Below are 15168 nucleotides of genomic sequence, written 5' to 3'. Positions count from 1 at the left end.
GTAAAAAAGTTATTTTTTCTGAGATAGCCTTCCCAACTCACCCTCACCATTTAGACTGAAATCCTGTCTGGTCCTTCTGCCACAAGTGGACAAAATACAGAGGAAATGTCAAGTTTCTGCTGTTCAGGAAGGCTAGGCTGTGAAGAGCAGTACACAGAGATTACACTACCTACTGTGCACCACAGAGCAGTGGTCCACAGTGACTCTCCATGCCAGTGTGCAGTGGGGCATTGTGGGTGGGGTAGAGAGTGACAAGGACATGGTCTGTGGGTCTACACACGGCACTACAAACAAATACAGAGGGGAAGGTTACAATGACTGTGAGGGCTGTTGTAGCCAGCACAGAGTGCCTAAGTTGGGGTAGGCATGATTCTGTTCCCAGAACCTCTGTGTTGTGTCTCCACATAATCTATATTTTTTCAACCTTAAGTATAATTTAGTTTGACTTAACACACAAATTGAATACATATATAAGTAAGTTGTCTTAAGATATATATTAATGCTTAATTCCTACTTCAATCACATGCAAGGTAAATAGCTGCTTCTTCAGATGGTGACCAGTCATTCTGCCTGTGTATCCACACACTATTTATACTAGGAGTTATACACTGTCCCATCCTTAAGGCTTGTGAAATATGTTTTACTGGTATATCCATATATCCCTCGCTCACCTATTGGAATTTTCACCACCGGCTTGTGCACAATTGTCATTGTACAACACTCAGAGGTGATGCACAAAACTATTGCTCTCTCACCAAGGCTAGTACCACAAAGCCATTGTTGCTTTTTCTTCTTCGCAGCAAATTTATCAATACGTTTTAAACAGGAGATGACACTAAAAATGGACAGATCTTTAACTGCAATAAAATGAGGGCAATTATTCAGGATTTTTTTAAAGTGTCAGTCAGTACTTTTCATAACCGAGTGGATGGAAGCGATCAGAAGACTATTTGCCTTCAACAGCAACAACATGTCATAACTAAACACGGAAAGAAAATTAGTCCTTAACTAGGTTCAAAAGTCAGTAGATCTCTACACTGAAGTTCAGACCCTTGCTTTCTTTTTGCAAGCCTATTCACTACATGGTTCTTATTACAGGACAGCGAATAATTAATGAAGAGGAATCATTCATCATTTGAAAAATATGGTAGAATTTGCCAAGTAAATTATTGGAGGCAAAATTAGATTTAGCAGAGCTATGTCACCCACTCACGCTAGTTAGTGGAAGGGAATGCAATTGGGTGTGAACTGGATGGAGCCTTAGCTTGCTCCATCCCCCAACATGCCCCGTCCCAATGGCTTGCCCTATCCCCCCTCAGTTAATGAAGCTGAGCTGGTGTATTGGGGAACATACACTCCACTGACTATAGGCTTGACTCTGTTTACTTCCTCCCTGGGGTGGGGAAATAGGAAGAAAGATTGTGACACAGATACACAGTCTCTCTCTCCTGGGCTGCTCTTGTGGCAAGGGTAAAATGCACTGTCCCTTTGTCTGGGCACATGGCAAAACCATGATTGAGTCCTCAAGTAAATATATTCACTAACAATACAATTAGTTCTATAAGGAGGGCAAGTGATGAAAACAAAATGTATTAAATACATTCAAAACATGTTCTGAAGTTAATCAAATACATTATTTAACAAATAGTATTTAATCAACTGTAGTTTTGCAAATGATTTCTCTTACCTTTTCTAGCATTATCTGCCCCTTGCTTTGTCCATTTTCCTTGGTAATAGAGGTTTAGATTCAGATTCAGCTCAGATGGTTAGAAGAGAAGAGTCTGAGCCAGTTTGCATTCCATTCAGATTGGATTACTTTACTGGTACATGCAGTCCATCAGACTGACTAAAGTCAACATTTGTTGGGGCCTGGTCCTAGTACAACTCAACCCATTTAAAGTGCTATATGAGATCACTGAACCCTCTAAATAAAATACGTGCTTATCCTGGTAATATGTGGAAATGTTTTAGCAAAAACAAAGGTTAACGTTCTGCAGCTGGCAGTATTTGCTTCAACCAGCAGTTATGCTGGAAGTGGGCAGAAAGCCTATTCCTAGCATTTGGATAGAAAACAAACTACTGTACAGTATAAGCATTTAAAATGCTCCAAATCTAAACACAATGCACACTTTAAATAGGGGTGTTCCTATTTTTATGTTATTGGCATATATTTTATTATATTGAAATACTGAAAGGGATCATTCCATTTCCTCTTCTCCCACCTACACAAAGAAACTCCCAAAGGATACCCCCTCCTACTGTACATGGTGGACTATCTGTGTATACAATACTTGTGCTACATGGGACACAACCACACCCCTACAGACAGAATTATCAACAGTTACTTATTAGTAAACAACATTATGATAATAGGACTCATCATCCGTCCTACACCTACACGCTCATTTATCTCTGCTCAAGTCAGTAATCCCACAGAAGTCAATGGAACTACTCACCGGGTTTTATTTTGCTTAGCCTGCTTCTAATCCTAAACTCCAATCCCCACTTCCTTGGGGTGACAGCCATCTCATTGCAACCCTGCTGCACTAAAGACTGACAGTGAAGTTGTGATTCATTAGTCTAATTTGCTAAATTGTCCATAGATAAGTCATACCAGATGTACATTGCTAAACACATATCAGTATCTGTACAGCTACTGTATATTGTCATGCGAATAAGGTTAGAAACCCACTGAACATATCATATATTAGTGAAGTGCTTTTCTAGCCTGAAGAAGGGAGTTGTTGCATTGTTTCCAACTAAGTAAAAAAGACACTGAAATTGAACTGGGAATATTTAGCTGCAGCCATGAGTCTGATTTTCCGGCCTCTGCTGCTTCCAAGATTACATTTTTTCACCTGGCAGCAATATTGTTTGAGTATTACGTTTTTCAAAATATTAAAAACAGGGGTGGGGAAACGGCTAATTGGGATTTTTTTCCATATTGATATTTAGTGAGAAAGGTTATTTGTTTTATACATCCAAATCATGGGGAGAGCTGGCACTCATTTTTTTTCTCTTGTAGAAAGCTAACAGTTTTTTTGGAATAAGTAGCAATGAAAGGGAGAGAGAGAAATGTAAAGTTATATTTAGAGCTGGTCAAAAAACCATAATGTGTCAGAATATGTGGTTCAGTTGAAATGGAAATGCTTTGACAAATCAAGTTGATTTTACCAGAATTTTTTTTGGGGGGGTTGGGCAGGGGGAGTCAAAACATCTTATTTCAATTGTTAACATTTTTTACTGTTCATTTTGAAATGATTTTTCATTTTTCAGTCTTTAAAATTCATATATATATATATATATATATATATATATATATATATATATATATATATATATATATAGTGATGGGGCAAGGCCAGATGGCTATAGAAAAGTAGTGGGAGATAGATATATTAGCTCCAGGCTAAACAAATCCCTGGTACCAGGATAAGATAAATGGCAGCTGCTCCAGGTCAATTAAGACACCTGGGGCCAATTATGAACTTTCCAGAAGGCAGGGAGAACTCTATGTTGATTGGGACACCTGAAGCCAATCAGGGACTGGCTGAAACTAGTTAAAAGCCTCCCAGTTAGTCAGGTGGGTGTGGAAGTCAGGAGTTGTGGGAGCAAGTTGGGCTGTTGAAGAGACTGAGCAGTACACACCAGATCAGGCACAAGGAAGGAGGCCCTGAGGTAAGGGTGAAGTGGAGCCTGAGGCAGTGGGGGCTGCTGTGGGGAGGTAGCCCAGGGAATTGTATGTGTCATGTTTCTAAAAGGTCAGCTACCATAGTTGATACTATTAGGGCCCCTGGGCTGGAGCCTGGAGTAGAGGGTGGGCCTGGGCTCCCCTCCCCCTGATTAATCACTGAGACTGGGAGACAACAGAGACTGCAAGGAAGGATAACTTCTCCTCACCTCCCTTGCTGGATTATGATGAAAATGGCTCAGTAGACTGTGATCCTTCTCTCTAGAGAGAGGAGAGTTATGTGGAGGGTCACAGTGCTGAGGCTAGTGAAATCTGCCAGGAAATGTGGGACCCATGGAGACAAGGATGGAGCTTTGTCACTATATATCTATATGAATCTACATTGAAATGAACCTTTTGATTTAGTCAAAATGAAATGTTTTGGATTGTGATACTGGCAGCCCAGGTGCCAGCTCATGACAAGGTCCCCATTTTTCAGCTGAATGTTGACAAATACATAGCGGGAATCAATCTGGTTTACCTGTGTGTTAGTATTGTTAAAATGGGTATTTATAAGAATGTGTCTAGTGTTTAGACTTTATTGAATGCTTGGGAGTTGCTGCATGCATTAATCTCACTTACAACTGTATTGTAAGGTAATATTTAAGCATTTGTATTGAAAGCTTTTGTGACAGTAAATCACCAGACAGGAGCAAGACATTAACTAGCATAAAATGCTGTTCTCCAGCAAAAGGTGTTAAGTCCTGGCCAACAAGGAAAGCCCATCAACACCAGATAGACTATTGTGGACCATTAATGAGGACAAAGATTTTGTTGCTCTGCTCTTCCCCCCCCCCCCCCATGAAGATGAGTCATCCAAGTTGACTCTTCTCATTAGAAGATTTTGCAGTTTATGGCACATGGGAATAAAACACCTAACAAGAAGGATCTGGATCTCTGTGCTGCTTAGACAATGAGGGACAAGGTTTCCAGGCAGAAGTAAGAAATCCCAAGTGCTTAGCCCTAAATATCATACAGAACTTGTTTGTTATAGAGGCTTCTGTTACTTTTGCAAGTTGATTGTAACTCATTTATGTATATGTGCTTTAACCTTGTACATAACCCTTTTGTTTCCTTTTACTATTTAATTTAGTTTATTATAGGATTGGCTACAAGCATTGTCTTTGATGTGGGATCTAAGGAGTAATTGACCTGGGGTAAGTGACTGGTCTTTTGGGGCTGAGAGTAACCTGAATATTGATGTGACCTTTGGTGTAAGGGACCATCTATCACAAAGGTATGTGCACCTAGGTGGTGAGACAGATCAGAATACACAGGGGACTGATCTGTGATGCCATATTTAGGTTGTTGTAGAGCCTGAGGAGTTTATACTTCATGACTGGTTGGTGAAATCTAAGGAACTCACAACCAATTTGGAGTTTGTGCCCTGGTTCTTAGCAGTCTGCCCTGAGGCTGGTATTGTGGATCACAGAAACCCCCTAAGGTTGCCAACGGATGTGCCAAGACTACTTCTGCCCTTGCTTTCCCTGCCCTCCCAGCTTGGGACTTCAGTGCCCTGCCTGGTTTGAGCCAGACCTGCTAACCTGCTGCAAACCCAGACCCAGGTCTGAACCACATCCCCTAACAGCTGTAGGCTTAACTGAAAGCAGTATAAGAATTTTCCTGTGTTTAACATGCAGATGCTAACTCCCAATGGGGTCCAAACCATATAAATCCATTTTACCCTGTATAAAGCTTATATAGGGTAAACTCATAAATTGTTCGCCCTCTATAATACTGATAGAGAGTTGCACAGCTGTTTGCCCCCCTCCCCAGTCATCAATACATACTCTGGGTTAATTAATAAGTAAAAAGTGATTTTATTAAATACAGAAAGTAGGATTTAAGTGGTTCCAAGTAGTAGCAGATAGAACAAAGTGAATTACTATGCAAAATAAAATTAAACATGCAAGTCTAAGCCTAGTACAGTAATAAAACTGAATACAGATAAAATCTCACCCTCACAGATGTTTCAATAAGTTTGAGAATACTGTAGGAGACCATATCAAAAGCTTTGCTAAAGTCAAGATATATCATGTCCACTGCTTTCCTCATATCAACAGAGAAAGTTATCTCATCATAGAAGGCAATCAGGTTGGTCAGGCATAACTTGCTCTTGGTGAATCCATGTTGACTGTTCCCGATCATCTTCCTCTCCTCCAAGTGCTTTGGAATGGTTTACTTGAGGACCTGCTTCATGATTTTTCTAGGGACTGAGGTGAGGCTGACTGATCTGTAGTTCCCTGGGTTCGTTCTTCCCTTTTTAAAAAATGGGCACTAGATTTGCCTTTTTCCAATCATCCGGGACCTCCCCCGATCACCACGAGTTTTCAAAGATAATGGCCAATGGCTCTGCAATCACATCCACCAACTCCTTTAGCACTCTCGGATGTAACGCATCCGGCCCCATGGACTTGTGCTCGTCCAGCTTTTCTAAATAGTCCTTAACCTGTTCTTTCTCCACTGAGGGCTGCTCACCTCCTCCCCATACTGTGTTGCACAGAACATCAGGTGGGAGCTGACCTTGTCTGTGAAGACCGAGGCAAAAAAAGCATTAAGTACTTCAGCTTTTTCCACATCACCTGTCACTAGGTTGCCTCCTCCATTCATTAAGGGTCCTACACTTTCCCTGACCTTTTTCTTGTTGCTAACATACCTGTAGAAACCCTTCTTTGTTACCCTTCACATCCCTTGCTAGCTTCAACTCCAGTTTTGTTTTGGCCTTCCTGATTACACCCCTGCATACTCAAGCAATATTTTTATACTCCTCACTAGTCATCTGTCCAAGTTTCCACTTCTTTTAAACTTCCTTTTTGTGTTTAAGCTCACTGAAGATTTCACTGTTAAGCCAAGCTGGTCGCCTGTCATATTTGCTATTCTTTCTGTACATTGGCATGGTTTGTTCCTATGCCCTCAGTAAGGCTTCTTTAAAGTACAGCCAGCTATCCTGGACTCCTTTCCCCCTCATATTAGCCTCCCAGGGCACCCTGCCCATCAGTTCCCTAAGGGAGTCAGTCTGCTTTTCTGAAGTCCAGGGTCCATATTTTTGGTACTCTTTCCTTTTTGTCAGGATCCTGAACTCAACCATCTCATGGTCATTGCTGCCCAGGTTGCCACCCACTTCTACTTCTCCTACCAATTCTTCCCTCTTTGTAAGCAGCAGGTCAAGAGGATAACAGCCCCGGTTGGTTCCTCCAGTAGTTGCACCAAGAAGTTGTCCCCAACACTCTCCAAAAACTTCCTGGATTGTCTGTGCACTGCTGTATTGCTCTCCCAGCAGATGTCGGGGTGATTGAAGTCCCCCATTAGAACCAGGGCCAGTATTCTGGAAACTTCAGTTAATTGTCCGAAGAAAGCTTCATCTACTTCATCTTCCTGGTTCAGAGTCACTGCAGGACAGCTTGACACAAATGATCCCCCATTTTATTTTCCTTTCACGGGAATTTAAAATTTTCCATTGTTCACTCCAATTTGGAAATAGCCACCATATTTTTAAATCTTGAAATCTTTGCAAATGGGTACATACATCCTTCACACAGTTCCAGTTATATTGCCCATGTTCACTGCTTGAGATGGTAAAAGGAGGCAATCATAGATGAGATGAAGAGTTCTGGTGTCACAGTCAGATCCTAAATGAATTTATTTTTCTATCTTTGCAAATGTGCTGAAGCCCCTTTTTTTTTTTAAATCAACTGCTGAGGAATTTTCTACATTCTTGTTGGCAGGGAAATTCCTCTTTAAAATGCTGGAAAGAGAAGAGCAATATTGGAAACCCATGTCTGAGTGAGAAAATCATTGATGTCCTGCCAGCCTCATGAAATGTGGAGAAGATGTAGAATTCTTATAAAAGGCAGCTTGGCGAGACTCTGCGTCTCAAGCTTTTCCTTTAGGATTACACACATTCATAATGGTTATTCCTCTATGATCTGTATATGATTTTATCTCATTCTTTCACTAAAAACCCAATAATCCCTGGTTGCATTTTTCTTTACAGATGTGCTGGGTTAATTTAGATGAAATATACAGGTCCAAAGAGTTAAAGGTGTTAACATGCTGATGTAACTGATCAGTGTTTAAACAGTTTTAAACATGGTTCAGGCTACAGAGATCTCAGCCTGGTTAGTATGACAAAGACCATTAAACATTATTTTAACCTTTTATTTAAGTTATAGTAAAAAAAGGGGAAACAGTTTTAAAGCCTTTGAAATTAAAATATTAAGTAAGGCTTTCTTTTTAACAACATCCTTTGTTCCTTTTCCTTCTAGCTATAGAGTTTTAAAAAGGAAAAACTCCCTCTTTGACAGTTTTCTAGATGGTATTAAAGCTAGTAACTGTACATTTGGGGGAAAAGAGAATTTGGTTGGGATGGGCTGGAACTGTCATTGTTGCTCTTGTTGTTGAAATCCAATCCCATTTCCTTACCTAGAAGACAAACCAAGACAAACACTCTCACTAGAAGGGAGAGAAGAACAGCAAAGAGAAAATCCAGCTTCTGTCACTGACGTTGACTCTTACTTGCAACTTCACTGGTGGAGAAGCACAGGCCCAGCACAGGGTCTGATCATCCACGCCAAGAGACCTGGCAAACTTGTACCAGTATCTGAAGTCAGTGGGTAACAGTGGCTTTCTGTGACACTATACTGGATCACCAAAGATGCTTCAAAGAAAGAATACACTCGCACGCAAAGTGCCAAGTGAAGGCTTGTAATGTCCTAGTTAATGATAGTATTCTATAGGAGAGTTCACTAAAAATTCCTCTGCTTTGGGCCTGATCCCTTGCTTCCTTAACTAACTTATTTCTCTTTTTTTTCTAATTTAAAATATACCCTATAGAATAATGGACATATAAATATAAAACAATACTCATACATAGGTGTCAGGGTTCCCTTCCCACTCTGAACTCTAGGGTACAGATGCAGGGACCCACATGAAAGACCCCCCCCTAAGCTTATTTCTACCAGCTTAGGTTAAAACTTCCCTAAGGCACAAATTTTTTGCCCTTGGACAGTACGCTGCTACCACCAAGTGATTTAACAAAGAATCAGGGAAAGGACCACTTGGAGTTCCTATCCCCCCAAGCCCTTACACCCCCTTTCCTCGGGAGGCTTGAGAATACTATCCTAACCAATTGGTTACAAAGTGACCACAGACCCAAACACCTGGGTCTTAGGACCATAAAGAAATCAGTCAGATTCTTAAAAGAAGGATTTTATTTAAAAAAAAAAAAGGTAAAAATCACCTCTGTAAAATGAGGATGGAAAATAACTTTACAGGGTAACAAAAGATTCAAAAACACAGCAGAACTTCCTCTAGGCTTAGTTTCAAAGTTACAAAAAACAAGAATAAACCTCCCTCCAGCAAAGGAAAAATTCAGGCAGAACAAAAGATAATCTAACACACCCTGCCTGGCTTTTACTTACAATTTTTGTAATTTGAGAGACTTTTAGGATGATTTGTAGGAGAAGGAGTTTTCTGACCTGATGCTTCTCTGCTTCCTAAGAGAACATACACACAGCGCCTTCCCCCCCACCCCCAAAAGACTTGAAAGTATCTTCTTTCCCCATTGGTCCTTTTGGTCAGGTGCCAACCAGGTTATTTGAGCTTCTTAACCCCTTACAGGTAAGGAAGAATTCTAGGCTACCCTTAGCTGTATGGTTATGACAGTAGGCAAATCAAAAATGAAAACACTTAGGAAGAACTGCTCCATAAATACTGTGGGTCAGATCCTAGGCTGCATTAGGGCAGTTGTGCATCATCCCTCCCATGCAACATTGCTCTGAAGCCAGTGTAATCAGCCACTTAAGTATCCCTGCACAATATAGGGGAAAACTCCACTACCTTATGGTTACCATACTGGCTCTTATGTCATTCCCTCTCACTTGAGACCACAGGCAGCCACTGCAATTTACATATGCTGGGCAGAATTCAAATTGTATAATTTTGATGAATAATATTGATATTTATTTTCAAGCATTTTTAGATTTTTATCAATTTAAATGTTCAAAGTTGCAGGAAACTGGGGAGGGCCAAACTACTATTTAAAGACAATAGACATTGAGATCCAAAAAGTTAGTGTTATAAACCATTAAAACACAAATGGTCAACATAACATGTCAAAATATACAAAATAAATATCCTTAAATCAAACCTGTTTTTACCATCCATTTGTTAACAAGACTAATTCAAAAGTCAAAAACACTAGAATTTGACTCTAATAGATTCTCAGGCAACACTTTTCTTACTTTGCCTATCTGTAAATTTTTATTATTATAGATGGAAATATTTTTTCATTGGTTTCTTTGTATATGGTGAAATTTTTACTGACATTTACTGATAATCTCATCTTTCCATGCCTAAATTTACAGCAACCTTGAGGATGCAAATTATGTAGAATTAACCCTCCTCACTGCTCATCTATAAATAAGATATTATAAACTAGATAATTCCTGATATTTATGTGAATGCATTGACTGTCTGGAGTATTTATGATCATGTTACTTTCTGAAACATATCCTGCATACTGGAGAATGACCATGCCATTTTTAATATTATTTCCTGTGCATTACATAATCCCCCATAATAACTACTGTATATTTCCATTTTTTTCAGACTTTATGGACCAGGTGAAATTGGTGTAAATTGATATAGGACCCCTTGAGGATCTGGCCCCAGATTTTCAAATTTCAGTGTTTGCCATCATGAACATCTGAGTGAGGGTGCCCAATTTATAAATATTAATATAGGTGCATTGATGCTAATCAGGTGGATATGAATACAAATGGCCAGATGGGTGTCCAACTGGCCCTATTTGAATGCTACATCCTAGCTGTTTACAGACATTTGGTATTTGCTTGTGTATATTAGTGTGTGCAGCTGCAGGCATGTAATTGCTCTTGTCTATGTTTGAAAATCTGACCATATATGCTTTTCAAGTTACACACAATACCATTTTCCAGGTATTAAATTCCACACCCCATGTTCCAAAAAGCAAATGAGATAGATGCAAAAATGTTCATATTTTTATAACTTTCAGAGACTAATAAAGCATGACTAAAACAGATGCACCACTCTATTAACTCATAGCTACAGAACTCTTTGCCTGATGAGTCCCAATCAATGAAAGCTTTTCTGTGTTACTGTGAATTAGTTTATTGCAGTTGTGATGCACTGAAAGATAATAACATTAGCGCCTAACATTTCAGGAAAATAAAAAAGAGTGAACTATTGCTTTCATTTCCTTGGGGTATATAACAGAATACATAATGAGAATCTGTACTCTGTAGCTCTAACTACACTGAAAGTGAAAGGCTTCTGTTACTTAAAAAGAAAAGGAGTACTTGTGGCACCTTAGAGACTAACCAATTTATTTGAGCATGAGCTTTCGTGAGCTACAGCTCACTTCATTGGATGCATACCGTGGAAACTGCAGCAGACTTTATATACACACAGAGAATATGAAACAATACCTCCTCCCACCCTACTGTCCTGCTGGTAATAGCTTATCTAAAGTGATCATCAAGTTGGGCCATTTCCAGCACAAATCCAGGTTTTCTCACCCTCCACCCCCCCACACAAATTCACTCTCCTGCTGGTGATAGCCCATCCAAAGTGACAACTCTCTACACAATGTGCATGATAATCAAGTTGGGCCATTTCCTGCACAAATCCAGGTTCTCTCACCCCCCTCCCAAAAACCACACACACAAACTCACTATCCTGCTGGTAATAGCTCATCCAAAGTGACCACTCTCCCTACAATGTGCATGATAATCAAGGTGGGCCATTTCTAGCACAAATCCAGGTTTTCTCACCCCCCCACCCCCATACACACACAAACTCACTATCCTGCTGGTAATAGCTCATCCAAACTGACCACTCTCCAAGTTTAAATCCAAGTTAAACCAGAACATCTGGGGGGAGGGTAGGAAAAAGAAGGGGAAATAGGCTACCTTAGGTAAATAGGTAGCCTATTTCCCCTTGTTTTTTCCTAACCCCCCCCCCCCCCAAGATGTTCTGGTTTAACTTGGATTTAAACTTGGAGAGTGGTCAGTTTGGATGAGCTATTACCAGCAGGATAGTGAGTTTGTGTGTGTTACGCTGAATTCTGTTACTTAGCGGTTGATTGATTTTGAGTTGGAAAACCTTGACCTAACTTATGCAGAGGTTCTATTTCCTAGGTAGATCTTTATGTCACTGCCACAAAAATTCTTAGATAAAGAATTTTCACATGCACTTCACTTTAATTACAAACCTACCCTGAAGAAATAGTCTCAACAATTGCCTTTTTTTTTTGTGTTTGTGACCCTAAGAGGACCCCATGCCAGATGGCTAGGGGGTCCCTCATGTGTAACAGTAAAACTCAGCTGCCCTGACCAGCTCAATATACTTCACACACTGTTGTCATTATTTTTATTTAAAAGGTGTCTTGTAATGTATCATTTGAAAACTACCAACATGATGGTCACTCTGAAATGTATGTATCACTCTGAAATGTATGTAACGAGGCTGTATGAAAATTATGGATACTCTCTGATATTAGGTTTTGGAGTCTGTAAACAGACCAAGGAGGCAAAACAGGGTTTTACCAGGCAAAGGAGAATAGTGGACACCCCTTTGGCTCAATGGCAAATCATACCAGGTGTGGCCAAGAACAACTGGCTATTCATTTGCATCGGTGATCGCAGGAAGGTCATTTGCATGGTAAAATCACAGGAGACTGCAAAAATTAACATTGCATCAGTTCCCTGTGGACACAGAGAGCTGAGCCCCAGGACTGAAAACAAAGGCTATAAGGAATTGCGGAAAGACTTATGGGTATCCATCACCCAACTGTAGGGTGACCAGATGTGGCAATTTTATAGGGACTGTCCCAATATATGGGGCTTTGTCTTATATAGGCACCTGTTACCCCCCCCTCCACCACCACTCCCATCCCAATTTTTCATATTTGCTCTATGGCCACCCTGCCTAGGGAGCAGCACCCTCTGAGTTCATGAAAAGTGGATCTTCTTGGCCCAAGGAGCAAGAGTAGCTGGAAACTGATGATCCATGAGAAAACCTGCTTAGATTAAGATTGTAACTTGTTGAAATTAAGTTTTAGTCACTAGAAAGCGTGATTTGTTTTGTTTTACTTGCAGCCCTATCTGTCTCTTCTATGGTTATTTATTATCACTTACAACTCTCTTCTTTGTTAATAAACTTGCTCTTGATTGGTTACAAAACCATCTCACTGCTGTGTATGAAACCAAAGAGCAAAATCCTCTGTTGAGCGAATATGTTGGTGTGTGCTCTGTCTCTTTGGAGGCAGCGAGCTTGATACCGTCTAAGAGGGGTGAGTGAGAGGGTCTGGACGCTGCAGGGAGATGGTTCTGAGGAGGCTCTGGACTGGAAGCGCTGTTGGTATCACTCTGCAAGGACTAACCAGACTGATGGAAGCCGGGGGCTGGGGGAGGCCATTGTGCTGTGAGCAGGCTGCTGGTGTCAGAACTCGGAGACAAAGCTGCAAAGCACAGACACCCAGGCTTACAGAGCAGCTGGTGATGCAACCCCTTACTGGTTTGGGTGAACCCGCAAAGTGTTGTAGATAAATTCTCAGGTTTTCTCTCTGAAAGATACTATAGGGACAGATTCTATAAATAGCATAGGGCCATGAGTAAGGGACACTCAGAATAATACCCTCAGAGAGAATATGGGAAGGACTGTGTCTCAGTAAGGCACAGTTCCACCCCCGGCCTCCCAGCACGCAGGGGGTACATGCATGCTTCTCACACCTACACCCATACACTATGGTGCACTGTATTGCCCACTTAGCAGCCTCTGTGGGCTCATATTCTTGTGGGGTACATGGAAAGAGCCGTGCCAGTGCTCTTCTGAACATAGAGACTGCTATTGCCCCTGGCAGTTGCATATAGAATACAAGGGGCGAAAGCCTTGCCCCTGTCACTGGTGCAGTGTATCTACGCTAAAGGTCCACAGCAGTGCAGCTCCATCAGTGTAGCTGTCTTGGTGCTAAAAGCCCAGCTTACAGCCTAGCTAGCTATGGTGTTTTAGTCTAGCTGGGTTTATTTTTTCCTTCATGTTTATTTTGTTTGGACATTTCTCTTACTTTTTCAAATAAATGTCGCTTTTATTTAAGCTCACTGGAAGTGACAGAATAGAAGACTGACTTGGAGCAACCACTGTATTGAAGGAACCTGAGTTCTAAAGGAGGCAGAACAAAGTCAAAGGCATGGAGTTGGTTGTTATCCTATTGTCCTCCACCCACAAACGGTGCTATGAAGAAGCTGGGCACAAGAAGAACTAAAGGACCTAAGGGGCCTGGTTACACATGACTGGATAAATGAAAGATGCACTTTTGTGCAGCAGCTCTTGCGATATCGCAGACTGAGCTGCCCAGCTGAGAGGTGATCAATGCAGCCTCTGTCCCTCCATATCTGGCTATATGCCCTTAATAATGGTTTATCATTTTCTATTCTGCAAATTACACCTCTGCTGCTATTGTTCCCATATCTGACCTTCATGTTCTGGAAAAATGTCTGATGATGAACCTGGCATTACAAGATGAATCTAATACCAAACAATAGAACAGGGTGCTCCAGAGAGAGATGTACGTCTCTGTCTAGAATATATATACAGGAGTTCAAGCTAATTATGCAACAAGAAAACTCAGCTAACTAGTAGTGAAAGAAAGAAATTTTCCCTTGTAACACTGGGAGCTACGGTAGGCCAAATATAGGACTGAAACACTGGGGGGGGGGGGGGAATTATTACTGTATATAAGCCACTGTCTGGGAACAATGCACTACACCTGGCTGAAAGAGAGAACTCAAAGATCAAGGAAGATTGTCCTATAAATCTTTCCTCCTTTATATTCCCTCTCCTTTTCTACATTTGTGTCTTCCTTCTCTCTCTGCTCCTTCCTTTTCTGTATCCTTGTGTGTGGTAGGTGTGATGGTTTTATGTTTTGTGTGTATTGTATCTTTCAATTTCTGGGAAATTTTCACATCTGCAGACTTCGTTGCCTGTTTTGTTGCCAGAGTTGCTAAGTGAACATAAACCAGGGAACATACACAGACTTTGTTCTCTCATGGAGATTTTGTTTTTGTTCTTTTTGTTGTTTTCATTTGTCAAAAATAAAATTCATTTGAGGTTGAAAAATGTACGCTTTGTTCTTTGTATATGGAAGCATAACATCCCCTTTTATTATTGTGGAAATAGAGGGAGATTTGAACAAAGATCCAACAGATGAAAAAATCAGTTGCATTTTGTAGCTTGTCTCAGGGTGTTTAAGCATCTGCTCTGGGTTTCATATTAAAGCAGGTTTCCATCCAGAGATCAGAGAAAAATAACTGCTACAGCCTCCAAAATGACACCGCTAGTATTTCTTGACTTTAAATCTATGCCAGGGGTTGCTCTAGCACCACATATTGTTTGTTGGG

The 15168-nt window shown here is 40.7% G+C and overlaps 1 long non-coding RNA gene across 1 annotated transcript; it reads left to right on the top strand.

Annotated features, from left to right (window-relative positions):
* Positions 1–3608: 3608 nt before the first annotated feature.
* On the top strand, positions 3609–14448 carry LOC311521323. The gene is made up of 3 exons (XR_014711858.1): positions 3609–3678; positions 4824–4887; positions 13866–14448. It is a non-coding gene; the product is annotated as an uncharacterized lncRNA (long non-coding RNA).
* Positions 14449–15168: the final 720 nt, after the last annotated feature.

The sequence above is a fragment of the Lepidochelys olivacea genome (assembly GCF_965140295.1).
Source record: "Lepidochelys olivacea isolate rLepOli2 genome assembly, chromosome: 5".
NCBI lineage: Eukaryota > Metazoa > Chordata > Testudines > Cheloniidae > Lepidochelys > Lepidochelys olivacea.
The sequence above is the reverse complement of the archived record's forward strand: the minus strand, read 5'-3'. Positions and strand labels throughout refer to the sequence as shown.